The sequence below is a fragment of the Canis lupus genome, chromosome 4 (genome assembly GCF_048164855.1).
Source record: "Canis lupus baileyi chromosome 4, mCanLup2.hap1, whole genome shotgun sequence".
NCBI lineage: Eukaryota > Metazoa > Chordata > Mammalia > Carnivora > Canidae > Canis > Canis lupus.
The window spans coordinates 54,079,277-54,105,576 of record NC_132841.1 but is presented as its reverse complement, the minus strand read 5'-3'; the positions used below and the strand labels follow the sequence as shown (position 1 = coordinate 54,105,576).

At 40.5% G+C, this 26,300-nt stretch overlaps 1 protein-coding gene across 3 annotated transcripts in view; it reads left to right on the top strand.

Annotated features, from left to right (window-relative positions):
• Window positions 1–26,300, top strand: part of SGCD (sarcoglycan delta) — a 553,266-nt gene that overhangs the window by 459,071 nt on the left and 67,895 nt on the right. The gene's annotated exons all lie outside the window — the stretch shown is intronic.

The following is a 26,300-nucleotide window of genomic DNA, read 5'->3' as shown; positions in this document are numbered from 1 at the left end:
AAGTGGTACAAACAAGAAACTAAAGTCTAAATACTATACAGATTTTTGTTTGTATATAACAAGCTCTCTATCAGTTGAAGCATTAAGGTACTAGAGCTACTTTCTGTGGATATTCCATGTACTGGTGTTAATCTTCAAATATCCCTAATTGTACTGCCTTTAGCAGAAAAGGACTCTGAGATGCTGTATATTTAGTACCAACAACTAAGGAAAACAAAAAAGAACAATAGATACATACAGACAAACAGGCCTAAAAACTACTCCAGCCACCAAAGGACCATCCTTGGTTCCAAAAAGGAGATACATTTAAAAAAATGGTATGTTGACACTAATATAACTATTTTTTTGCTATATACTTATGATGCAGGCAGACTGGGACCCAGTGAGGGCTCCTGCAAGACTAGCTAAGAGGGTCCTTGGCTTTATGCAGGATAGAAATCAAATGTAAGCCAGGAGAGGGAAATCATAATTTACTGAATAGCATGAGCAACATAAAATAGCAAACAGGGTGTCTGGGAGAGACTCAGAAAGGAAAGAGAATGAGTTTCTACATGACTTGGGGTTGGGGGCTAATATTGGAAAGGGGTCTAGGGTATGTGTTCCCCCAGGAATCCAGAGCAGGTTCTGATCAAAGGCAAGTGTCAGGTAAATAACAGGTGTTACTCCACAATATAGGGAGCATTGATGCCAGTGTCAGCTGAGGTTTGTTGGAAGCTAATGTCCTGGGAAATGTTTGGGATCTGGCTCTTCTTAGGAGTTCTTAGGTGTTTGGAACCTAGGACAAAACTCAATGATTAACTTTCTAGCTTCCCCCTTGAAGTGAGAAGTTAGCTGCTTTGACTTATTCAGAAATGGGGCCTAGCAGAGATGGAGCCACTCTATAATGGAGTCCCTTTAGCTTCCCTACCTCGCTCAGAGCCATGAAGAACTCAGTGAATAATGGCTTTCTTCATTTCTTGTAGTTCTTTTAACTAAAACCAATCATAAATCATCATAAATAACATTGAATGTTTAATAGCAGACATCAAACATTAGCAAATGTGTTTGTATTACACAAGCTGTATCTACTCTTCTGAGACGCGGCCCCGAGATCTGTGTCTTGCTGAAACAGCAACAGCTATGTTGGAGTTTGTGTTTCCCTAAACAGAAGCACACGCTCAGTAAATGGGGACGATTATCACCTCATTATGAAGCCCCTGACATTCTTGCTAAGCCTGTAAGTCTTTATAAACATAGGGAAATAAATAGGGCTAAAAGAAGATGCTAATTGGTGGAAAAAGAGAGCATTTTCTTATCAAAATCCCATATACAGTGGGCTATAGTTTTCACATTATATGCCACATTGCAAAGCTTTACTTTTCCCTAGAACAGCTGCTTCCATCTCAGGGCTACTACCTGCCAGAAGTTACCTGCCACTCTGTCAGCTAGATCCTTTATTTCATAATAGGCACTAAAGCTGGAATCTTTTCAGCAATTCCACCAAAGGAAACCTGTATTTTAGGACTCCAAGAGCAAGCTTATTCTCTGAGATTGTGGTGAATCCTCGTATGTATGATGTGAGAGCCCTTTTGAGACAAGCTAATATGTGGCCTGGTTCTCTTCCCTTTCACAGACCTCCTTGGGAGCAGGGTTCTTTGTAATACAACTAATCAGTAGTTAGTCCTGATTAGTCCAAAGAAAAATGCTCTCTAAAAGAAGCTGACCTAGGGGCTCCTGGGTGGCCCAGTAGTTTAAACGTCCAATGCTTGATTTGAACTCAGGTCATGATCCCAGGGTCGTGAAATCCAGCCCCACATTGAGGGCACTCAGCAAGGAGTCTGTTTGTTCCTCTACATCTGTTCCTCCACCTCCCCACTCTCTAAAATAAATGATTTTTAAAAATAAATTTTAAAAAATACTAATAAATTAAAAATGAAATAAACTGACCTCTAAAAATAATACAGTTACCTCCCACCCCATGGAGCAAGCTCTCCATTACCTAGAAGACCAGGAAAGTTTAAGAGTCAAGAATTTAGGCTAACTTTGCTTTAAACAGAAAACTAGAGGCCCCTAGGTGGCTCAGTTAGTTAAGCATCTGCCTTCAGCTCAGTTTCATGATCCTAGGGTCCTGGAATAAAGTTCCAAATCGGCTCCCTGCTCAGTAGGGAGTCTGCTTCTCCTTCTCCCACTCCCCCTGCTTGTGCTTTTTTTCTCTCTGTCAAATAAATAAAATCTTTTTAAAAAATAAACAGAAAAGTAAATCTGTGGATAAAACCAAACCCAGCCCACATCAAACAAACAAAAAGACAACTCTCCAAGCAACCGCTCAGCCCACTTTAGATATCCATGTTAAGAAAAAATAAGAATAGATGATTTGCTCATATTACTCTATAGCCATAATGATGTTCTTCTGTAGACCCTATGGAAATCCCCAGGACCTTGCCCTAAAAAAAGCTGAATCTCCAAAATTTACAAGTGAATCTCCTAAGTCTGAGTGCAACAAAATAAGGACCACTGGTCGTTGCTGCATTTCCATTGTTTATTCTAAAGATGTAGGTATTTTCTATAGAAACTAGAAATAAAATTTTCTTATAGGAACCATAAAAACACTGTAATACATAATTCTACAACTGACTTTGTCTTTGCCCCTAGCAAGTTGATGGTTGATAGCCTGAACTGAGTCAGACTGTGATAATTAGCCCCTTTATCCTTACGATTTTTTTATTTTAATGGCACTTTGTGGAGGATCTCCCACCAATTGAAGGGTAATCAAACATAGTTGATACATTATCCCAGATCAGTGCATCTGTGGACGGTTCACATTTGTCAACTCATGGTGTCACATTTTATTCTGTGCAATTAAATGGTATTGACCTTGGATATTGAATAAATAGGTAATGAACCTGGTGACTAGGTCTTCTAGCCTCTGGCTTTACAGTTAGATCAGTTTTACTGTTCTAGCACATTTGTGCCCATGTATCTTCTAGTCTTAGGAAAGTAGAATAAATTTAGGGAGATCCCTGGATTTGTGCCAGCAGGTAGCACTGAGTGAGCTGCTTAGGTGAAGCAGAAGTAGTTCACTCGTCAGTAGCAGTAGACAGAGGTGGGAGAATATCGAGCTTGGAGACAGAAGACTACAGCCAATACACTATGAGGTCTTAAGCTAATCCTGGAGCCCTGATGTCAGTAAAAAGCTAGGTCACTTGAGGCTCCAAACAGCTAATCCCCTGACATTATTTTACCTTTTATTTTAAAATAATTTTAGATTAAAAGAAGAATTGCAATCATACCAATTATTCCCCCATACACTTGACCTGGTATTTCTGATGGTAACATTTTACATAGCCATGGTATATTTGTCAAAACTAAAGAATTAACATCATAGACCTAAAATATTTTATGTAAGATCTGCTTAAAAGGGTGTAATCAGGGATCCCTGGGTGGCGCAGCGGTTTGGCGCCTGCCTTTGGCCCAGGGCGCGATCCTGGAGACCCGGGATCGAATCCCACATCAGGCTCCCGGTGCATGGAGCCTGCTTCTCCCTCTGCCTGTGTCTCTGCCTCTCTCTCTCTGTGTGTGTGACTATCATAAATAAATAAATAAAAATTTAAAAAAAAAAAAGGGTGTAATCACATGAATGCCTTACAGATCTAGAAAATATGTATTAAAAAAAAAAGATGTTTAACAGAAAAGTTGTTGGTTGAGACATGAATTAATGGATCTTTAAAACTCCCAATGCAGTTAGGTTGGAATGTTTGTAATAAGAGGTGTTTTTTTGTTTTTTGTTTTTTTTTAAATAATGTTCTATACCCAGATTTTCTTGGTCTTACTTCTCAATGGGAAGCGAATTTAGTTAAAAGACTACAGGTTATTTATACATAAACCATCTTCTGCAATGAACGAGCAAAATTTAAATCCATCCATGTCCTTCACTTACCCAAAAAAACAAACTATGGAAAATGGAAAATAACATCTATTTCAGAGACCTTCTCTGTTGGGATAACTTGTTTCTTCCAATGTCTCTTTTGGCTATTAAAGGGCTTTTGTTTGTTCTCTAGTTTTTTGTTTGCTTGTTAACGAGAAGCTAATTTTAGGCCTTCAACACATCTTCCTAGAAAATCTCAACCCTCAGCTCAAAGAGTGGTAGCTTCCTCTCTGCTAGAGTTTGAGTTGTGGTTCACTGCTTTCCTTTTCAGAGTTACTATAGTTACTGTATTCACAGTGTTTGCTTAAGATGTTTGTAAATAATCCAGGGTTAAGTTGAAAATCACAAAAGAGAGTTGCTTCTCTCTAGACAAATAATGAGTGTTTAGCAAGGTCTGAGCCCAACATCCAACTTGGGCAGTTTGTTGACTGTCCCTGCAGGACAATTCTGAAATAATGACATGTTGCTCTAGATTCAAGACTCTACTGAAAACATCTACCAGGCACTATGAATATCTCTTGAAATAAGAAAAACTACTTTAGAATAGAAACTGGATTTTAATAAATTCACAATCTGAAATTCACAATCTGAATATATTAAATGTTCACTTGTTCATTATTTCTTTTTCCTGGTGTCTGTATATAAAGACAAATGGAAAAATCCCTGATCTGAAGCGGTGCATGATCTGAGACAGGAAATAGGCCATTTAGTTTTGCATATGTATTTTCTGTAAGAACAAAAGCTATCTCTGAATGCCTACCTTGCTGTAAGGATTCTTTTCAACTGTGAAGCTTCCCTGTAAGATTCTGATCCTACAAGAATAGGAAATAGACTGTGAAATCTTATTTCCCAGACATATGCCATGGGAAATGTAAAAAATGGGAGAAAGTTACATAGACCACTGAACACAGATAACCAACTCTGTTCCTCTAGATATCACTAAAATCTTGGAAGGAACCACAGAAGAGCAAGAACCCAAATGGCCTTTATAAAAGAATTCTTCATCAGCTAATGTGCAGACATGTTCTTCCTCTACATATAGTTATGACAAGGGTTATGACCTGATTTCCATTTAATCACAGCTCAGAAACTGTTTGCCAGGTTTTTTGTTGTTGTTGTTGTTGTTGTTGTTGTTTTTGACACTTGGTAGGAGTTGAGGCATGTGCTAAATACTTGGAATATAGAAATAAATGAATGAGTACTCAACTAATTTATAGTTCAGGAGAATAAGATAGGCACACCAAAATACAGAGTAGTATATAATAAATGATAAGGGTTAGGTAAGACTGGCCAAAAGAAGGGACATTTTAGTTGCAAGATGAAAGAAAAAAAAAAACAGTAAGTTTTTTTTCTTAGAATTAAAAGAAGGGGGCCTTAAAATTAAAACATGATTCTCTAGGTCCACTTAATGTAAAGACAAATAGGCCAATGTATTTCTACAGCTCCCAAAAATACTACCGTGTCATTTACAAAAATAAGGTTCTGTAATTTCCTTGTGACAATTGTGTCCTTTAATAAATTATGTGAAGGCAATCTCAAATATGATCACACAAGACTTAAATGATTGTTACAAGCTTCAAAGTTCAGTACCTAATTCAGAACCTAAAGAGTCACTAATATCAAACCCATTCTATAGCCTCAAATAAATAGGCATTTCTTTGATACTTTGGGATCTTTATGCCCACAACATTACCAGAGTTTTAATAATAAAGCAGAAAGATTTGAAGATGTAGCTGGTATTCTCAATATGCACTTGAATATTCTATAGGATTTTTTTCTTAATGGATAGATACTAATCTGAACTCCTTTGAGAATGTGTGAGATTTAAAGTCAGTGTATATCATAAGAAAACAAGGATTAGACAGCACTTCCAAGTTGACAAAAATGAATTTATTTCTTTAGTTTTATTTTTAAATGGTTGCAGCCAACTAACTACAGGATTCTCAGTGATTCATAAATTGAAGCTACCAGAATAGTCTGTCAGAGCATCACAGTTCAGTTAGAGGCTTGGTAATACTTCTCTCTTCCCTTGCCCCCCTTAATAGTCACAATAGCAAAAATATTGGAGAGGCAGTTAATATTTTAATCACATATTTATATCATTTTATGCAAATATATTTTACATATATGTACACATGCATAATGTACATATATTAAAACATATATACACACATATTTTACGTATATATACATACAGAGAGATTGAAAGCGACAGAGAGAGTGGGGAGAGAGGTGTTCCTTAGCTATGGGTGGGTGCTTGGTATATGAGGCAATACCACTGTGAAAGAAATCTTTAAATTTTCTCTTTTTCAGTATTTTGCAGACATGTTCTATAACTATCTCCCCTCTCTTCTACCTCCAATCCCATGTAGTTAGACTCAGGTTTTTAGTTTATTTTGCATGTATGAGACTCATAATTATTTGATCATAGAGCATGAATATTGAAGTGATTCAAAGGAAAAATGAAAATGTATAGTGGCCTGATAATATCACAGATATTCAAGGGCCTTCCAAAATAAAAGAGTCATGAAGCAATGCCCATGGTGATCAAGAGCCATGCTTTGAAGGTGTCGTGTACTGGGTTTGAATTTGGTCCCAAAGCCTATTTGCCTTGTGAACTTGGGCAAGTCGCCCAAGATCTCCTTGCCCAGTGCCTAGAACATGGGGAAAGCTCAGTGGACATTAACTCAACAATTGTTAGCTCATGGGAGGAACAAGCAGCTCATTTTCATGGGGCTCCAGTCCTCAGACAGGAGTTCCCAGAGTTTTCAACGTCATTAGCCCATAAAAAGTTTGGTGACCGACAATTTTTTTGGTGAAGGGCAAAACCAAAAAGCTGTTGTGTACCTCTATCTATCATTAACAACATTTTATATAAAAGGATGAGGATATTTTATCTAACAGGATATTCTATCCTTAGACTGGAAGACAGTGCCTAAGCTTCATGCCTTGAGTGGTATTAGTGTGTCATTGTGTTTCCTCCATTTTCCCATTTTGCCAGTGACACTAGTGACTGTGCTATAACCTTTCACTCACACCGCAGTGCCAGCCCAGAAAAAAATACAGATATCTGAAAGCCACAGGCTAGTGCTTAAAGAAGTGGTTCTCTTAGCATACAGGAGGGGAAAAAAAGGGTAAAGAAAAAGGAATACTGCAGTATTAGAGGTATTTCCAGCTTTGCCTTGGCCTTGGTCATATTTTACAAATGTGATAGAGATTATATAGTAAAGCTACCAAACCTCTGTGTCCCACAGGCCTGTCCTCTGTACGGTGTAATTCTACCATTAGAAGCCAGGGAGGGATAAATGGAGAATAACGTCCAAGGGAGACAAGGAGTCCAGGACATAGAGGAAGTCCCACTTGGATAGGGAGAGGAAGTTAAAAACCCATGTCTTCTAGTCTCTGGTGAATTGTAGGAAGAAGATAGAAAATTCAGGGAAAGCAAGTGGTAAAATATACAGCCTGATGACCTTTATTATCTGAGTCACGGAGTGGAGAAACCAATCAGATTTCAAGGAAAGTCAGAAGCAAAGGGTCATCGTGCGTTTTCATTTGGGATTCTAGGAGGAAACCAACTTTCAGGGTGAACTGTCATGTGGCTAGAGAGGAAGAGGGGACTTGGGTCAGCACTGTCAAATCTCCCTCAGCCTCTGGCAGAGCAGGGAGGGTTGGGGGGGATTTTCCTGCGGATGCAGGAAAGAATCATGTGGTGTCCTGTTGGGCAATGCAGATGGTTAACTGATGGTGGTGCAGGCTGGCAGGCTCCTGGGCAGCTTCCCTGCAGTGGGGCTGAGGGCTGCAAAGCAGATGGTCCAATTTGGGGGTGCAGGGGGAAACATACCCAGACCTCAGATGCCACAAACAGCATTCAGACCGGACTCAGTGGCTGCTAAGTGAGCACAGTGAGAAATAACCAGAATTCACCCATGGAGGACTTAGAAGTGTGGGCTGCTAGCCTGATGACAATCAAGACAACATCTCCTGGAATCTGAACTTTCTTTGTTCCTGTCACCAGGATGTTACAAAACCCCCATCCCTCCCATGTCTGTTATGATATCATAAAGAGGGAGAAGGTAATTGTTTATCCTCATGAGAAAGTTAAAAGTTTTTGATCACAGAGAGGATGCCACAATAAATTTAGTTTTTCCTAACAATCCATAAGGATAAGTTTGAGAGAAAAATTAAGTCAGGTAAGAACAATAAGGAAATGCCATTTGCTTTCACTGATGAATACAATTTATAAATTGTGCAGCCTGCAACATAAGGTGTTATGCCAGTCACAACATCCTAGCTGACTGCCAGGCTTCAAAGGCTGTGTGAGTCATGCCCTCTGCATCTTGTAGGAACCATTGAGTATGATCAAAAGGAAAAAAAAAAAGTGCTTTCAGAATCTATCATCAGGCAACTGCTATTAGTAATTTAGTTTCTCTGTACGTCTTGAGCTAGCATTGATTGAAAGTATAATCCAGACCTGATGCTTTAAACATGCATCCCAAAAGTGTTCCTAGATTTGTAATCTTTTAAACCAACAAAATATAGGAGGAAATTCCTTAATAACCAAAACATTTTAAATGTCTCTCCAAATAATTGCTAGACTATCTCTGAAAGCTAAAGCTGTCAGCCATGTGCAGTGAGGTATCTTAGTGCCTAAGTGATAGTCCCTTATGGCTGGCCCATTTTCATCTGAACTGGAGAAGGGCAATGTGACACGTCATTAACATTATGTAGGACAAGTAGCTTTTACTTAAAAATTAAATTTATATCCTTTAAATTAATTTCTAACAGAGGGTCTCAAATGTGAAAAAAATTATTCAAAATATAAACTCATAACGGAGAGGGAGAGGATAAAATTGCGTTTTTATCCATGTTGTCAGGACAGGCATGATATCATAAATTATGCACTAACCTCTCAGTCTTGTAAAACAAAATGGGCATGTGGGTATGTTTGCCAAAATTCCTGAGTTGGGACTACCTTCTGCCTCCAAAGGAGCACTGTGACTTTATTATTGTTTTTATCTTGATTAAAAATGTCAGCAGCTGCCATTTATTATGTAAAGTGTGTGGGGTAGATTGTTCTATTATTCTTGAAAAACACACAATTGCTTTTGAATCTCTCATTTTTTTCCCCCTCAGTAGGATGGCCCTGCTGGATGCATAGACAGAAAATCTTGCTTAATTACACCCTTCATGATTTTGGCTTGAAGCCAGCCTTGTTTTATTCCAATTATAACCTTTTCAAAACAAAGAGTAATGGGAGTAGAAAGGAACAAGATGACAACAGTTTTTACCTGAAATAAGTTGAGAGCTAGAAGTGAATCATAATTTAAAAACAAAAATCAGCCAGTGTATATCATTTTTTTCTTACTCCAGTATGTTAGAATAGAATAGAAATGAGATAGAGACCATCAGATCTCAGAAACAATGCTAGACCCTCACTGAATTTCCTGGCCATTGACTGTGGGTGACCTTGGGCCAAATGTCACATTGGTGGCTCCCATTGGCTTGAGAATAAAATTCCCAACCCAAAGCACTCACAAGTAACCTACATCATTGGTGTGGTCCTGGGTGATGTCCCGACTTCTCATTTCCCATCACCCTTGCTCCCCTTCCAATCTTTTCTCATTTTTGTTTCTCCCTCTGCTCTTCTCCTCTCTGTTGGCCATTTCTCCCATTGAACTTGTAATCCCTGCTCTCACATTTCAATTTCTAAACATACTTTATTCTATAGTGGTTCCCTTCTATAACACACTGTATTAATTTCACAGATGTGTTATCTTCTCTCTACTTTTTGATTATATTAGTGATTGAAATTTCTTCTGTTCTCTGTGTTTTTGAAATCAGGTCTCTAGATTTTTGATTGCTACTTTTTCAAATGGCTGGTGATTCTGAGATGTCTATTTTTAAGAGTAAAGCACTAAGAATCTTTTGGCACATTTGTGTGCATGAATGAGCCTTATTGAATGGTGGGCTTCAAGGTAGGATGGTCAGGCTGGAGTTTTAAGGTGGGTGACTCCAAATATGAGAATCTGTATACCTTTTCTGTTGAAATAGTCAGTTTCCTCAGGATACCTATTAGTGTCCTAATCCCTTATTAGGGATGAATCTGGAGGCCAGTATGTTCAGGCTGAGCCTATAAGGACTTCTTTAATATGTAGGTTTTCACTTAATTCCCTATTTTCAAGGTAGCACTGCCACCCTTAGCTGTTCTTGTCTCACAGAGCCCAGTATTCAGTTCTTCCCTAGTGAGCATCCTAGTCTGTTTGTGCTGCTATAATAGAATATCATAGACTGGATGACTGATAAACAACAGAAATTTATTTTTCACATTTCTAGAGGCTGGGAAATCCAAGATCAAGGTGCCGGCAGGTTCCTATTGAGGGTCTGCTTCCTGTTTGTAGACAGCCATCTTCTTGCTGTGTGTTCACATGACAGAAGCAGCTAGGGAACTATGGCATCTCTTTTATAAGAGTATTTATGTCATTCATGAGGGCTTTGCCTGCTCACCTCCCAAAAGCCCCACTTCCTATTACCATCACATTGAGGATTAGGATTTCAACATGTGAATGGGGATGGGGGGAGAGAAAAGAGGACACAAACATGTAGTCCATAACAGTAAGGGTGTCCCGGCCACTGGGTATATACACTGGAGAAGCAGCCTAGGAGTCTCCACACTTTCCCATGGAGACCTCAACCAGTCTTCTGATTGCAGTTACACCAGACTTTCTGAGCCCCAGAAGTGCTAGCTTGTTTCTGTCCCTGCACCTGGTGAGTATTATGCAGCTGGAGTTTGCTTTTGGTTTGGTCTTCACCAAAGCCGCGGGCTCTTAGCTTTCACTTTTCTATCATCTGCTAATGAAGTCACTGTTGGTTGTTTGCTTTTCAACTTCCAAAACTTTGTCAACATCTTGCTTCTACCTGCGTGGCTTCTCTTTTTCTTTGTCCTCATGCAGGTCTGTGCCTTTCTGGGGTCCTTTCATCATCATCGCATTAGCATTTCAGGGAGAAACATAGGTAGTCTGTGTGTTGAGTCCAGTCAGAAGTCCTGTCTCCTCCATTTGTAGGCTTCTTCCATTCTCCCTTTTCTTCGTGTCCTCCCGAGTCCCTTGAAATCTTCACTTAGAGCCTTATTGCTCCCCTGTCTGGAAACATTCTTTGTACTCTCTTTCCACATAATCACATTGCTAGTCTCAACTTAAACTGCACTTCCTAAAGAAACTCTTTTGGGTGCGCCCTCTGGTTCATATGGCCTACTGTTAAAACACACATAGACCCTATGCTCCTTCCTTTTAGGATTTACTGGCTGAGAAGTCTTCCACGTTTGCCCATGGCCCACAACCACAGAGAGGTTTAGGTTAGATGGATCCTTATAAATTTACTCTCTCCAAAAGTATGTGCTCAGCCAGCAAACACATGAGTGATTGCTTCCTTCACATTGGTTTGTCAAGGAGAGCCATCAAAGTCTCAGAAGACTCTTATTATCCCATGCCTTTCTTTCTTCTAGCCAGGCTAAGTCATTTCCAAAAGAAAATAATTCATTCCTCTTTCTTTTACAGGCAGTTTCAAAACTTTAGATTCCTTTTTCACCCATGGGCTATACTGTAGTCACATGCCAGCAGAACTGTGCTTAACTTGAAGCCCCTGGCCTGCAGTTCCTATTCGTTTTCTCAACCATGGTTATTATAATTCATAGAAGAATGTGAAGTCTTCTTTCACCCAGTTATGCATGTCATCGTCACTTCCTATTCACAAAGGGAAATGAGTTTCCAGGTCTTTGAGTTTTTTTCAAAAATACAGCCTGAGTCATGAATGATTATTTTCCTTGCCTGGCATCTGAGCTCAGGCACACTCAGTCCAGAATAACAGCACAGAGCAATTTGCATCTTTTGACAGTCCAAGCACCATACCCCTAACCTTGAATAGAACATAGATGCTAATAAATTCAGGGTCTTAAAAATGTGAATTATAGTCATTTCACACTTCGTGGCAGCTTCATGCTGAAGAAATAGCTTAAAACTTAATTATAATGCTTGTCCCTTCATTAAGTGCAGATGACATTCCTCAGATAGATTTTCACAGTGACATCTGAGGAAAGGAGTTCAGAAACTTATTAGTTATTCATGATGGAGAATATTGACTGTGTACTGATTAAAGGAAAGTGTTGACACCCTTCTTAACAAGATGCATCTGTCTATTAGTTTTTGGTTCTCCCTGTGGTCCTCATGGAAGGCTCTTTGGGAAATGAGGAAAATACCCTTCATCCTTTGAGAGCAAATGTCTGTAGAAAATGTGCTTGACAAGTGGGATCAAAATGGAGAGCAGGGGGCATCAGGCCACTGATTACCCACCCCTGCAAATGACTGGGCTGTGCGCTGAGGACCATTTGTGAGACACAACAATAATGGATTGGACACATCCCCCTCTTGGCACTTGAGGGGCTATTAGCATTCAGCACTTCCGTGGCTCATTCTCAAGCTAGAAGTCATTTCTTCGAGAAGGATCCAGGGAAGGTAGATTTTGCCTCTTGTCACATAATAATATTATAGCTTGAGTCATACACTAAGTGAACAAGTAAAGGCACAGTCTTCCTCTCTTTGTGCAAGATGTGGTATTCTTACAAAAAGAGATTTTTGCAATTTATTCTGATGACCTAGAATGCCTAAGGAGTGAGGGCAGCAGAGCCCAAAGTGAGATAGTGCAATATAAGAAAGTTTCTTTCTAATTGTCTGAAGTGGTGAATTATCTTCCTTAATAGTCATGAGCTCCTCACCACTGAGAGACTCAAGGTGAGGGGGACTGTCATACCCTATTAAAGAGGTGTGTCATCCATCAGAAGGAAGATTTTAACTATATGCCCTTTCAGATCTGCTCTTATGTCAAGATTCTAAGACTCAGTCTTCAAAGTATGGCTCATGGATGTGATTTTACCAGGGACCTCTCATTACATTAAATTCTGTTTAAAAGCTGTACTCAGTGAGCTGACGTTGAATATAACCTTGAAGGACAGAGTCTGTGACCAACATTAATTGGATCCCTTTTGTTTTCCCTTGTAATATGGGTATTTGGAGAACAATTCAGATTCTTCAGAGTCTTTGTGGTACTTTGTAAATTTCAAAGTATTTTCATAAATACTCCCTTAAAAACTCCCTGAAGTGGGGCAGGTGGAGTTGTATAGATGAGGAGACTGGGGGTTAATATACACCACCCCTCTGTTTGGCATAATGAATAGACCTTATCCTTTTTTTAGAGCTCAGTGAAATTTTGAGGTTTTAGTCTCTGGGCATAATCTCTCATACTGGCAGCAGTATGGAGTGAAGTTTAGGGACAGAACTCTAGAGCCTGACTGTTGGACCTTAGATCCCACTTTTGTCACCTGCTAAGGTATGCCTCTGGGCAAGGTTTAAAACCTCTATTTCAGTTCCCTCATTAGCAAACAGGGGGATAGGGACAGCACCACCCTCAGAAGGACTTGTGAGAACCAAATAGCATGACATATATAAACAACTTCAACCAACAACTAGAAGGTAAGGCTCAAATGATAGTTTGGGGGACTTTGTTGTTAAAGCAACAGATTATTACCCATTCTTGATTATGGCCAAGAGATCTGTCCCAGTGAAGGGATAATTTTTCTGTATCTTTTGCCTCCCAGAGATAATGGTCAGCCGTGGGTTAATAGCCTATTCTGTACCAGTCAATATAATCAAAACAATAAAAGGGTGAGGCATTCAAATTGACCAGTATTTTTTTTAAGATTTTATTTATTTATTCATGAGAGGCACAGAGAGAAAGGCAGAGACCTAGGCAGAGGGAGAAGCAGGGACCCTGAATGTAGGATTCAATCCCAGGACCACAGGATCACGACCTGAGCCAAAGGCAGATGTTCAAACACTGAGCCACCCAGGCATCCCTTCACTAGTATTAATAGTGAACCTTAACCCATCTTTTGAAGTTTTCTTAAAGCAAAGCCACTTTCCATTTAATGAAGGCATGAGAGAGGCAAACCTTACCCTAAAGAAAGGAAAACTGTGGACAGCCCGGGTAGCTCAGTGGTTTAGCACCTGCCTTCAGCCCAGGGCGTGATCCTGGAGACCTGGGATCAAGTCCCACGTCAGGCTCCTTGCATGGAGCCTGCTCCTCCCTCTGCCTGTGTCTCTGCCTCTCTCTCTCTCTCTCTCTCTCTCTCTCTCTGTGTGTGTGTGTGTGTGTGTCTTTAAAAAAAAAAAAAGAAAGGAAAACTGAGACTTTGTACTACATAGACATTGATAAAGTGGTAAGTGTTGTGGTTTTGGGTGAAAAGATGAATGTTTTAAGTACTCAAACCACAAATAGCTTTTGAACTTTTTCTGAATTTAGTTGCAATATGGTGAGGGAAAGGGGTAGAAGCATTCTTTAAAAACAAAAAACAATAATGCTTACATATCAACATGTTTTAAAATCCACTAACTCTTGGGGCGCCTGGGTGGCTCAGTCAGTTAAGCTTCCGACTCTTGGTTTTGGCTCAGGTCATTATTTCTGGGTACTGAGATGGAGGACTCCCTCTCCCCTGCCCTATGTAGGGGGCTCTGTGCTCAGTGGGGAGTCTGAGATTCTGTCCACCTCCCTTTGTCTCTCCCCCTTCACACACACACTCTCTCTCAAAAAAAAAAAAAAAAATCCACTAACTCTCACACTATACTGATCAAAATACTCCCCCTCCTAACTTCTTTAGCCATTTCTAGAAAAAAGAGGTTTAGACCAGCTTCCCTGGAGGACACACCAGACAGAAAACCCCAGAAACAAGAAACCTCATCCGCTTACCTTTCATCCTGGTTGTTGAATGCCACAAGGAATCAATGGCTCTCTCCTAACCCCAGCAGGAGAATGAAATGACACATGAAATCCTAATGAGCTTTCTTTTTTAATTTTTCACATTAACTCTTTTGTATCATACTAGACCTTGCCCCTTATTTTTTATATTCATAAAGGTTTCGCTCTTCCATTAAATTGCTCTCTTTTAAGGTCTAGTGTTTCCTTTTTGCTGAAGGCCAGAATGGGTCCCTATTTTTCACATGGCTTATGTGGATTTTTATCTCATCACCATAGGTTGCTGTCATTGAACACTTGCCTCTTACCGGCAACCCTTTTCCAGCCCTGATGAACCTGTAAGACAGAGTAGTTGCTGTGATTTTTCTAGTAGAATTAATTCTCTTTGGTAATAATAGTTAGACACCCCTGTGGCTGTGAAAAGCAAACCTCAGCAGTATTTTTCAAAGGGCTGGCATCACCTGACCAGAGACTGCTAATGAGGTCTAATAGGTGAATAGCACATGGGTTGAAATGCTATTTCTGTGTGTTCTCTGGAGTAGCCCTAAGAGGGAGTTGAAGGGCATTAGCCTTGAGCAATGTTGATCCTTCAGGTTGGCCAACACTTCCAAATCCCAGCAGAAAAACTTGCTAAGATCTGGGGATACCACCTTTAAACAGGACAATGGGAAGCAGGCTTAGGGTGCTGTTTCCCAAGTTGAACTCATTCAGGAGTTTCTGAGATGACATTTGCTACTAGAATCTGGATACTTCACTCTCTAGGTTTCTACCTGGGCCTACTAGGCTACATAACTATAACTCACATGAATTTATTCCTTCTACAAATATTCAAATGCCTGCTGTGCATTGGACATAGGTGCTAGGGATATCATGAGGACCAAGACAGATATGATCTTTGCCCTCATGGAACTTATTGTCTGTAAGGCAAAACCTTGAATACCCAAGCTAAGGGATCAGCTTTGATAGAGCACATTCCTATGCCTAGAACCAGCCTAGCTCCTTTGTGTGTCTTATCTCATTTAGTCTTCACATCAGAAGCACCTCTGAGAGGGAACTCCATAATCATCCCCAGTTTATGGATAAGGGACTAGAAACTCACAGCAATGCAAGGGTCTTATACAAAGGTGTTCAGGGAGCCAGAAAAAACAATCCCACTTTTGCCTGACTTTATACTCTTCCTGCTAAACCATACTACCATGCAAAAGGAATCTGCTCTCTTGGGATGCCTGGGTGACTTAGTTGGTTAAGCATCCGACTCTTGGTTTTGGCTCAGGTAATGATCTTATGGGTTGTGAGATCGAGCCCCACATCAGACTCCCCACTCAGCAGGGAGTCTGCTTGAAGATTCTTACCCTCTGCCTCTTCTCTCTCTCTCTCAAATTAATTATTTTATTTTTATTTTTTGTAAAGATTTTATTTATTCATGACACACACACAGAGACAGAGAGACAGAGACACAGGCAGAGGGAGAAGCAGGCTCCACACAGGGAGCCCGATGTGGGACTCCATCCCCCGTCTCTAGGATCAGGCCCTGGGCTGAAGGCAGCGCTAAACCGCTGAGCCACCTGGGCTGCCCTTAATTAATTTTTTAAAAAGGAATCTGCTCTCAGGGGACAAAAGAAATTTCAATGTCCATATTCTATTTCTCATGCCTTCAACTGGATTCATTTAAGAAGGCTTTCAGATTTTCTGATCAGGAAAAGTAACTTGACACAGTAAAAAAAAAGCTGAAGGTTTAGCTTTCTGTCCATTGCCTCACTGAAAATCTACCACAAGGGAAATGTCTATTACAAACACAACCCCACCATGGAAAAAATGTAAGAAAACACAGATCAACAAAATTTACTTTTCAGTCACAGTCTACCAACCCTTGACCTTTATCTCAGAATGGAGATTTGTTAGAACTAATCAGAAAGCATAAAGCACCACTCTTCACGGCCTTTTGTTTCATGTAATTGTTATTATTTGGTTCACTTATTTATTCTTTGTCTGCCTGAGTTGTAAACTCTAAACCAGTGATCTTCAGCCTTTGCTTCATATTAAAACCACCTGAGAAGTTCAAAAAAATAATCCTGACTCCTATTTGCCATCCCAGAAAAATTAAATCAGATTCTCTAGAGGTGCCGCTTAAATGTTGGTCTTGTTTAGAACATGCCTGATGATTCCAGAGTGTAGCCAAGGTTGAGCACTGAGTTCCAAAAGGACAGGTCCTATATCATGTGCCCTCATTGCTGTGCATGTTCTGAGTATTACAAACTGAAACCTTGCCTTGCCCATTAGCGGATAATCAATAAATGTTTGCTGAATAAGTGAGTAGGTGGAGAGATGGAAGGATGGGTGAATGAGTGAGTGAATAAAGAAACTAATGATTATAACAATTACTGGAATTGAGGAAGTTCTTACAGTAACTATTAGATAATAGTTTACAGCTGACCTTCTAATAGTTTGGTTTCTATATACTACGGTGCCAAAAATCAAAGAATAGCCCAAGGTTTTAGATAAGTATATGAAAAGTAAACAGTAGACTGCAGGATGCTCACATCATCCAGAAGTGGAATTTACATTGCCTTCCTTAATACTGCATTAATCTCCAGTCTTGGCACACTCCCATCTTGACAGTGCAGGCAGCCGTTACATCAAAGGTAATGGTTCATTATTATTTCTTCAGTGAATCATGTTTGTCTGAAGGAAGCAAAGATAACAAAGAGGAAATTATAGTTTGTGTGGGGTGATATGATTGCTTGTAAACCAAGCAGTAAAAGGAAAATGTATGCAAGCAATTGAGAATTCTTTCTCTGTCCTCCAAATGCAGAAAAAGCACAGAGGGAGCTGTTATGCCCTATTCACATTTTAATTGGGGACGGGAGAAAGACACTGAAGTATCTTCCACACCTGGGCAACCCACAATTTCCATGTTACAGCCTTGATCACACCCCTGGATAATTCTGTGGAATGCCAGTGCCATGTTGGACACACCAATTTTTCTTCTAGCTCTTATTCATGTAAAAGTTGAAGCAAATATGTATGTATACTAAGAACAGTGTAGAAAATTTCTGTTGATGTATCTAGTACCGCTTTGTCAATATGCTACTTGGAAGTGTGCTAAAATTAATGTAATATCTGTAATATCTACCTAAGAACGATTATTGCAAAAACTCCTTTTGACAGCCTAAGCAAAATGTAATGTCCATCCTAAGGTCCTGCCAAGTGTCCCGATGCCCTCTGATCACCTCTGATTTTGAACTCCTATTCTATGAATATATTTGGTTTAAGACTGAGTACCACCAATGGACCATACAGTGTTGTGCAGATTAGAAAAAGGTGCCCCTTCTTCATGTCACATTCATCTGTCAGAAAATTGTCATAATATGGTGATTTTTTTAACAGTGTTATTTATTTATTTATTTATTTATTTATTTATTTATTTATTCATTCATTCATTCATTCATTCATTCATTCATGAGAGACACAGAGAGAGAGAGAGAGAGAGAGAGAGACAGGCAGAGGGAGAAGCAGGCTCCATGGCGGGAACCCGATGTGGGACTCGATCCCGGGCCTCCAGGATCACACCCTGGGCCAAAGGCGGTGCTAAACCGCTGAGCCACCTGGGCTGCCCCTAATATGGTGATTTTTTTTTTTTTTTTTTAGGACAAAACACTTACTGCCATGTATTGGAAAATTTTAAGTGCACAAACTTATGATGCCTAGGATTTGAATTGCCCCTCCACATATGCATGCACGTTTGTCACCCTTGAGCAATGCATGACCTGCATACCACATATTCCGAAAGGGCATCTCCCCATCCTGCTTAAGTTTTCTGTGTCATAACACACATAATCTGTGTGATTTAAATTTGGATCTCAACATTTTTCATTTAATTTTCACAAAAAATACTACTCATACATGGCTCTGGTATGTACAGATTTTACCAAAATTTTAAGAAAGCAAAACACACTAAAATTCAATAATACGTGAATATTCTTTTTCCCAAAAGTCCCCAGACCACATCTCATGGTGTCTCTATCTTCCTTCTATCTGCTTTCTCCCTCTCTTTCCTTCTTTCTGCTCTCTCTACCCTCTACTCCCCACACCCAACTCTCTGAATACTGATGCCTATTGATCAGTTTAATTATACTCTTGGTAACTCAAGGTCCTATGGACCTGCACCCTTGAGGTCTTGTCTTTCCCTCAATTTCATATCAAAGTATTTTCCCAAAGAAAATTCCTTCCCTAAGATAAATTACAGAGCAAGCGCTAAGATTTTTTGTTTTTAGTATTGCCACACATATTTAATCTGGAATTAGGAGTTGTTCAGTGTGAAGCTGGTTTCTTCTTGACAAACATTCTGTAGGCTATAAATAGGAACCATTCAGGACAGAGAATACATATGAGTTGAAGATGCAGGTGGCCCATGGAAACTACCAGGTCCAGTCCTGTCATGTTTTGAACAGGCAAGTCCAGGCCCAGATAGAGAGAGTGGCCTACCTCAAGTCCCACAGCGAAGAGGAGTGCTCAGTACTGGAAATGAAATATCCCGATTTCCAGGCCTGGATACTTCTTGGTACTAGACCACCTCTTAAAACTTTTAATCCATACCTTATATTCTGCTCACATGCCAGCCTGCTATAACTATTAGAATCTTCACATTAGACTAAGACAGTCATGAGCCTGCCACTTTGACCAGGGATTTGCCCTCTCTGGCTTTCTGTTTTCCCATTTGCAAAATGGGTGTGCTAACACCATTAAGTAAGAAAATCCAGGTTGAAATGCACTCTTTAGGTTTCAGAAGGCTTTTGGTGTTTTAGAGTCCTGTACTTCATTCTCTCAACCAAGTCAACATATGCCTGGATATTCAGAATGCAAAGATGAATAAATAATAGTCCCCAACTCAATGAATACATCACCTACTAAATGTGAAAGCCAGTTTTATAATAGGCCTATCTAAAAGGTACCAAAACAACACAGATGGACTGTCCTGGGTCTCAAAGATGATAAGTCACTAGAAAGAGGTGAGAGCCATCCAACAGGGTGAGGTAGCAGCACTTGGTAGAGCATGGAGACATGAAAGTACTTGGATGGTATGAGAGAAGTGTGATGATAATGTCAACAGAGCATTTGGGACAAGGAACAATCAGAGACTGTGCTGGAGGGATGCGCTAGGAATGGATGATGCAAAGAATTGAATGCCATGGTAATAAATTTGGATTTTAACCTATAGATGATGGGGGAGAGCAAACATAATCATAAAATAAAGGAAGCACTACAATATTAATCATTGCAGTGATGTTTTTAATGTTTGACTGTTATCCATGTTCTTGATTTATTTCTCAATTTGGGATTACTGATGAAAAATATTCTAGTTCTAAGCTGTCCACCTGAAAATGGATTGCCTCAAATAAAGTAGCCAAAGCAAATGCTGTCACGAGGGTGAAAATATAATCTCAGCAGGCTTTTATTTAATTGAGGGCTTGCATAATGAAGGAGTTCACTGTAGCTAAAATAACATGTTTCCTGCAACTGGATTTAATGAAAACCTGCTTAAAGTATATATAAAAAGAGTGAAAAGCTAGGTGCATTTTCTCTCTGGTACATTTCCCAGGACTTTACTTACTGAGGATCAAATGTGACACACGTTGCCGATTTATTCAAGAATATGTAATTTTAAAAAAAGAAAATTGTGAAATGTCAGTCAAAAACAGGTGTCAGAAACAGATGCAGCACCACAGTTATAATGACATGAAACACTTAAGTTGTAAGTTGGTAGATCCCTTCCCATTGAGAAATAAAATGCTATGTTTTCTCATAGGATGGGATGGGCCCATGGAAATTCCTAAAATAAAATTTTGGAAGGCATCTGTACAAGTGTACATGTTGAATAGCTTCAAGTGTGGGCCAGTAGCAACAAAGAACTCTGTAGCAAACACTTATGCTGGAATAGTAAAAGAGAAAAAGTTGTTGACTTTTGTTTCACTCCTGTTCTCCAAAGTCAAACTGCATAAATGCAGAAATCTTTTCAGCTTCTGCCAAAAAGGCAGTATCTTCAAGCTATACCATAACTACTTTTTAGTTTTGGCACAGTGACCAAGACATGGGCATGGAATGTTAAAGTACTAGGCAAAAAACTAATGGGAGATGAAGGAAGAAACCAGCATGTCCAACTGTGAAAAGAGAGGACATCATTTGACCAGCACAGGCTGGGGTCTCTGTGGCTTTGAGGTATCGGGGGTCATGGACTGGGGGAAGCTTAGTTTTACTCTCGACAACACTTAATGACTTGGGGTGCATTATCAATGCCAAGTGTCTCTAAAGCATTGACACAGAATGTACACATGCACGTGGTGGATTAATGGGTGTTTAAAGTCCTTCCCTTCCCTGGGCATCCTCCTCACAGCACACATTTACATAGGTTTAATTTAGAATCCCAAAAAGTCAAAAGGTATTAAAACAATTGACACATTTCAGTGCAGGCGATAAGTGCCAAAGCCTGTGATAAAATATAGAAAGAAAAGGCACAATTCTATTTGTGTTTCCCTGATAGCAGGGAGTGGGGGCATCTGAGTGAATGACAGTTAAGCACAAGTCTCAAAAGTATTTCTGCCCAGTATATAGAGAAGTTTACATCTAGTAAAGGAACCACAGGGGACTGTAGGAAATACCTGAATATCTTCATTCTGTAAGGTTTGATTGACTCAATAAGCCATGTGAGCTCATGAAACAGACACAGATCTTCCTACTGAGTACTTCAAGATTCCCTTCCTTTTGCCTAACTAAATTCCGTACTGAGCTTAAGCATCCCCTCCTTATACTCCACCCTGTGTCCTAAACTTTTACAGCCCCTACATTTCTCCTCCATAGCATTTACTTCTATTTCCTCTTACACATTCACTTTTAGGCATGTTTTACTCATCTTTGTATCCCCCTTTTGGTGAGCCAAAAGCACCATAAAGGCAGGGCTACTTTCTTTTTTTTTTTTTTTTTTTAAGATTTATTTATTTATTTATTCATTCAGAGAGAGCAAAAGAGAGGCAGAGACACAGGCAGAGAGAGAAGCAGGCTCCACGCAGGGAGCCCAACGCGGGACTCGATCCCGGGTCTCCAGGATCACACCCTGGGCTGCAGGCGGCACTAAACCGCTGCGCCACCGGGGCTGCCCTACTTTCTTTTTTACCAAGAGTGTCTAACACAGTGCCTAACACATAATAGTTTTTCACTAAATACTTGTTGAATGCAAGATAAACAAAGGAGAATTAATCAGAACCAGCTGGTGCAGTTAACCCTAAGAAAGGAGACAGGCAATCATATGGACAGAATTATATTTTGCTAAATTATAGAACCTCTTCAGAACATATTTCATCATGCCTGACATGGGTCCAAATGTCTTTACTCAACCAAAAAAGCCAACTCCTTGAAAATTAACAAGAACAAAGCCAGCCACTTACGAAGCACCAAAACACCTGCACAAGTATCAGCTTTGGGCTCATACACACCTAAGTTAAGACTCACAACCTGAGCCAAAGGTAGATGCTCAACAACTGAGCCACCCAGGTGCCCCTGAGTCTGAGTTTAGACATCATTTCCTCCTGTACAGCTACTCTGAAGCCTCAAACTAGTTCCAGTCTTTAATACGATCATTGCAATTATGTTTGTGTGTGTGTCCATACTGAAACGTTCTTTTCCCTCCTAGTGGGCCAGAGAGAGACAGAGCCAGTTCATGCCTCATTCACACTAACCAGTGTCTGGGACCTAGTAATCATATCGAATGAATAATATCATTCTAAGGTGTAAAGCTTAAAAGAGTTATCAGAATGTTCTAAGAGAAATAAGAAGATTGGGGATGGTTAGGGCTTAAAGTGGAATAACTTCAGTTTTTAGTTTTCTTTGAAGGAACAGAGGGTCAGATGAATAAAAATACTCAGTAAGCAATAGAACAGAAGGGCAGAAGAGAGAAGGCGGGGCTGCAGTGGATGACATCTCCGGAGAAGAACAAAGGGTGAAAAAAGACATACATACACTTAAAAGGAGCTGACAGAGGAGTTAAGTTACAGAAGCCAGAAAAGAAAAAATGTTTCTCAAAAGAGAAACATGGTCAAACGCTGCAAGTGGAATTTTAAAAAGCCATTAAAGCAAAGGCCATGTGCTGCAGGAAGTGGGTGCTGCAGTGGAGACAACCACCCTAACACGCCAGAGTGAGGTGAGGGGCTGCATCAGAACTGGATTGGGCTACTCGGCCAAGGGCAAATGTAGTAGAGACAAGTTAGAGCTCCACCTGTGAACAGCAATGAAAACGGAGAGATGGAAGACAGTAGAGAGGACACCAAGGGTGTGAGGTATGAGCCAGCAAGTCACTGTTGTTCTTCTGTCCATGAATCCTCTTTGTTTCTTCTGCTTCTTCCTTACAGGGAAGCCGAGTTGGGTATGTTGTCACAAAGAACATATTTGTGGTTTCCCAAACATTTGACCAAGGATGCTGTGGCATGGTTGGAGAGGAAAAAGCCATTAGCACTCCCTATGAATATCTTTGTGCTTGGTTGTGTAGCTCCTAGGAATTTTGGTATTTCCATGTCTACCGAACTGCCAGCCTGCTTGCGTGCTGCCTTGGAACCCTCTTGTTTCCATGGTGCATATGTCCCTTGTCAAGAAGTTTCTAGTACAGCTGGGGAGACAACAGGGATATTGTCATTGACTTTAGTGTCTGGCAGTAACCAGTTTCCACATTAGCTACTTAATGGATGCTCACGAAAGTGAAGTCAAGCTGGGCTGATGTTCTTTTATGCCATGAGGCTTAACTTGCACATCTTTTCTTCCACATGGATGAAAAACACTATTTTTTTAAAGATTTTATTTATTTATTCATGAGAGACACAGAGGCAGAGACATAGGCAGAGGGAGAAGCAGGCTCCATGCAGGGAGCCTGATGCAAGATGATCCAGGACTCCAGGATCACGCCCTGGGCCAGGAGTGGGTGCTAAACTGCTGAGCCACCCAGGGATCCCCTGAAAAACACTTTAGAAAGAAGATTACTCTTCCACGAATTGCTAAGAATAGTGGCCACTATACACTAAGCACCGTACGAAACACTGCATCTTTAAAACAATTCTCAGAGGCACCATTTGTATCCCAATTTCACTGATAAGAACACTGCGAGCTGAAGGAGCTTTTTAAGGTCATGCTGTAAGTAAATGGCTCAGCTGCCATTTGGACCCAGGCTTGTCTGAATCCAAGGACCGCTAGTCTTGACTACTCCTCCTATGATGAACTCTTCTCTCAGCATCTCCATAAGGCATATACCCAGAGAAAATCAGGATTATGATAATCTGCAAGGGAACTTTACTCCTACCTTTGTCCTCATTTGCCTGCCGGCCCTCACAGAAGCCAAAGTTGCTGGTGTATTTAGCACGGACACTGCCTCATTTGTCAGGAGAATGCTGATAGTCTGTCTACGCAGGCTAGTATCTTAAATACCAGCGGTCCTCAGCTGTCTTCATCCTGAAACAGCATCCCTGCTGAACACACAGCAGCCACCGTTCTTGACACAAAGCTTACCCAGTTGCTAACGGGTTTATGAGTGTCCAGGGGACAAAGCACTAGCTGATCACTCAATTTGCTTTAGATTCACTGAGCGATATAAGCACGGTGCTTCGAGATTAACAAATTTAATTAACTCCTCTGAGTAAGTGGGGATGGCTTTTCTTAAATCTCTGCTTAGCTATGCTTTAGGGAATTTGATCTGAAGGACTTCCCAGGACCAGTCCTTAAAACTGACCATTTCTTCTTATTGTGAACCTCTGTCAGGATTTAACAACTGTGGCTGTGATTTATTAACGTGTCTGGTTCCTTCTGGGGGCAGTCCCATTTTTAAAGATATCCCACACTCCAGGCAGCTCTTTGCAGGGACCGTCCATCAGAGATACCTGCTCCAGCAATCAGCAGCTCCAGATGTGCTCACACCTCCCCAGACAATGCAACAGTTTCCTAGGAGCTGGCTCACAGAGGAATAATGGATTTAGAGAAATGTGTTCCTGTGACAAAGAGAGAAGGCAGATTAATAGGAAAGGCAGGGATGCCCAGAGGCCAAGGAACACAGAGATGAGATTTCAGGAAACCCACACAATGTAGCACCTTACGTGGCTGTGGCATCTTGCCATGTTCTCCCACCTTATCCCCCTACCTAGCAAGAAGAGTTAATATTTGAGTACCCCAGGGTGTGGGGCAGGTGGGATTGGGTCTCAGGGACTACAGAACAGCCTCAGATCTGGATTGAGGAAATCTGGAAGTCAGAATTAAAAAGACATAGGAACAAACTTTCCTTGCTTTCCATCTTTTCATTCCATGTTGTTTTCTTTTCCTCTTTAAACACCACTTAGCAATGATCATGAAACAGAACAAAGAGAGGGTGGTGGGCTGTTTATTGGAGGTAGAAAATCCAACTTGTGCTGGCATTATTTCACTGAACTGAATAGCTCTCTCTTCCCTCAACTTAGAATGGACCCAAAATGTCACTGTTATCAAAGCTGCGCATTGAAGAAGACAGAGATAATGTGTCTGGTAAAACAGGCAGCCCCAGCCAGGAGAATATATAACACTTCCATTCAGTGACCCTCCGTTCCCTCTGCATCATCAGTGTGTGTCATAAATCGCTATTTGCTGACAGGTTGTGCTGATACGAACTCAAGACTGGTCCAGCACAGGAGAAATATGTCATTCACTTAGCGCTGGGGACTTTGGGTCCTACCCATCCCAACCTGATCACCGTTTTGCTGCCTAACAGAGGGAAGAAAGGTGATAACCATCATCATTACAAGACTAATTCCCGGATGTGCATTTCAGCACATTAGTGACGAGAAGAGAGTGATTCAGCCACTATAGGAAGCTTGAAAAATTCTGCTGACATCCCCTCCCAGCCCTTCCCAGTGCCCCCAGCATGCACACACGCACACTCATACACTCAACTCCTCACCACAGAATGTTTCAGCCTTGAATTGTGTTGATAATTATTTTGAAAGGTTTGCTATTGTTAGCACAGTTCTGGCACAAATAGATATTTGGTATTCAAATCTTTATTGAGTGATAGCTCTCCTCAGGCTTGTTTGGGATGAAGTGACACACGTTTATAGATGTATCACCTTCCCTATGCAAGGCAGTGTGGAATTCACAAAACTGGAAATCCCAGCCACCGTACCAAAGAAAGAAATTGTTCAGAAAAAGCAGTCACAGTCACCATACCAGAAAGGAATAGGGGGGACCAATAATATATTTAGGAAGCTCAGACAAGGCAAGAAAATTTGGGGACAGAGTTGTGGCAAAGGTGGCATTGGAGTCGGTCATGGAAAAGAGTGGAATTTGGATCTCCAAGAAGATGGAAGTAGGAAGCCTAGTCTCTGGATCATAAGAAAAGAATGATACTGAATGAGATAGGACATGGAAGACCTGACCGTGCAGACTGAAAATGTGGAGTTTCCTCCTCTCTGTTGGCAGTCAGATGATGTCATCAGAGCTGTTTCTGGAAAGCATATTCCAACCTGATGTGTAGGAGAGATTCTGAATAGAGAAGCAGCAAGCAGGAAAGAGGGTGGGAAAATGATTCAAACACAAGAGA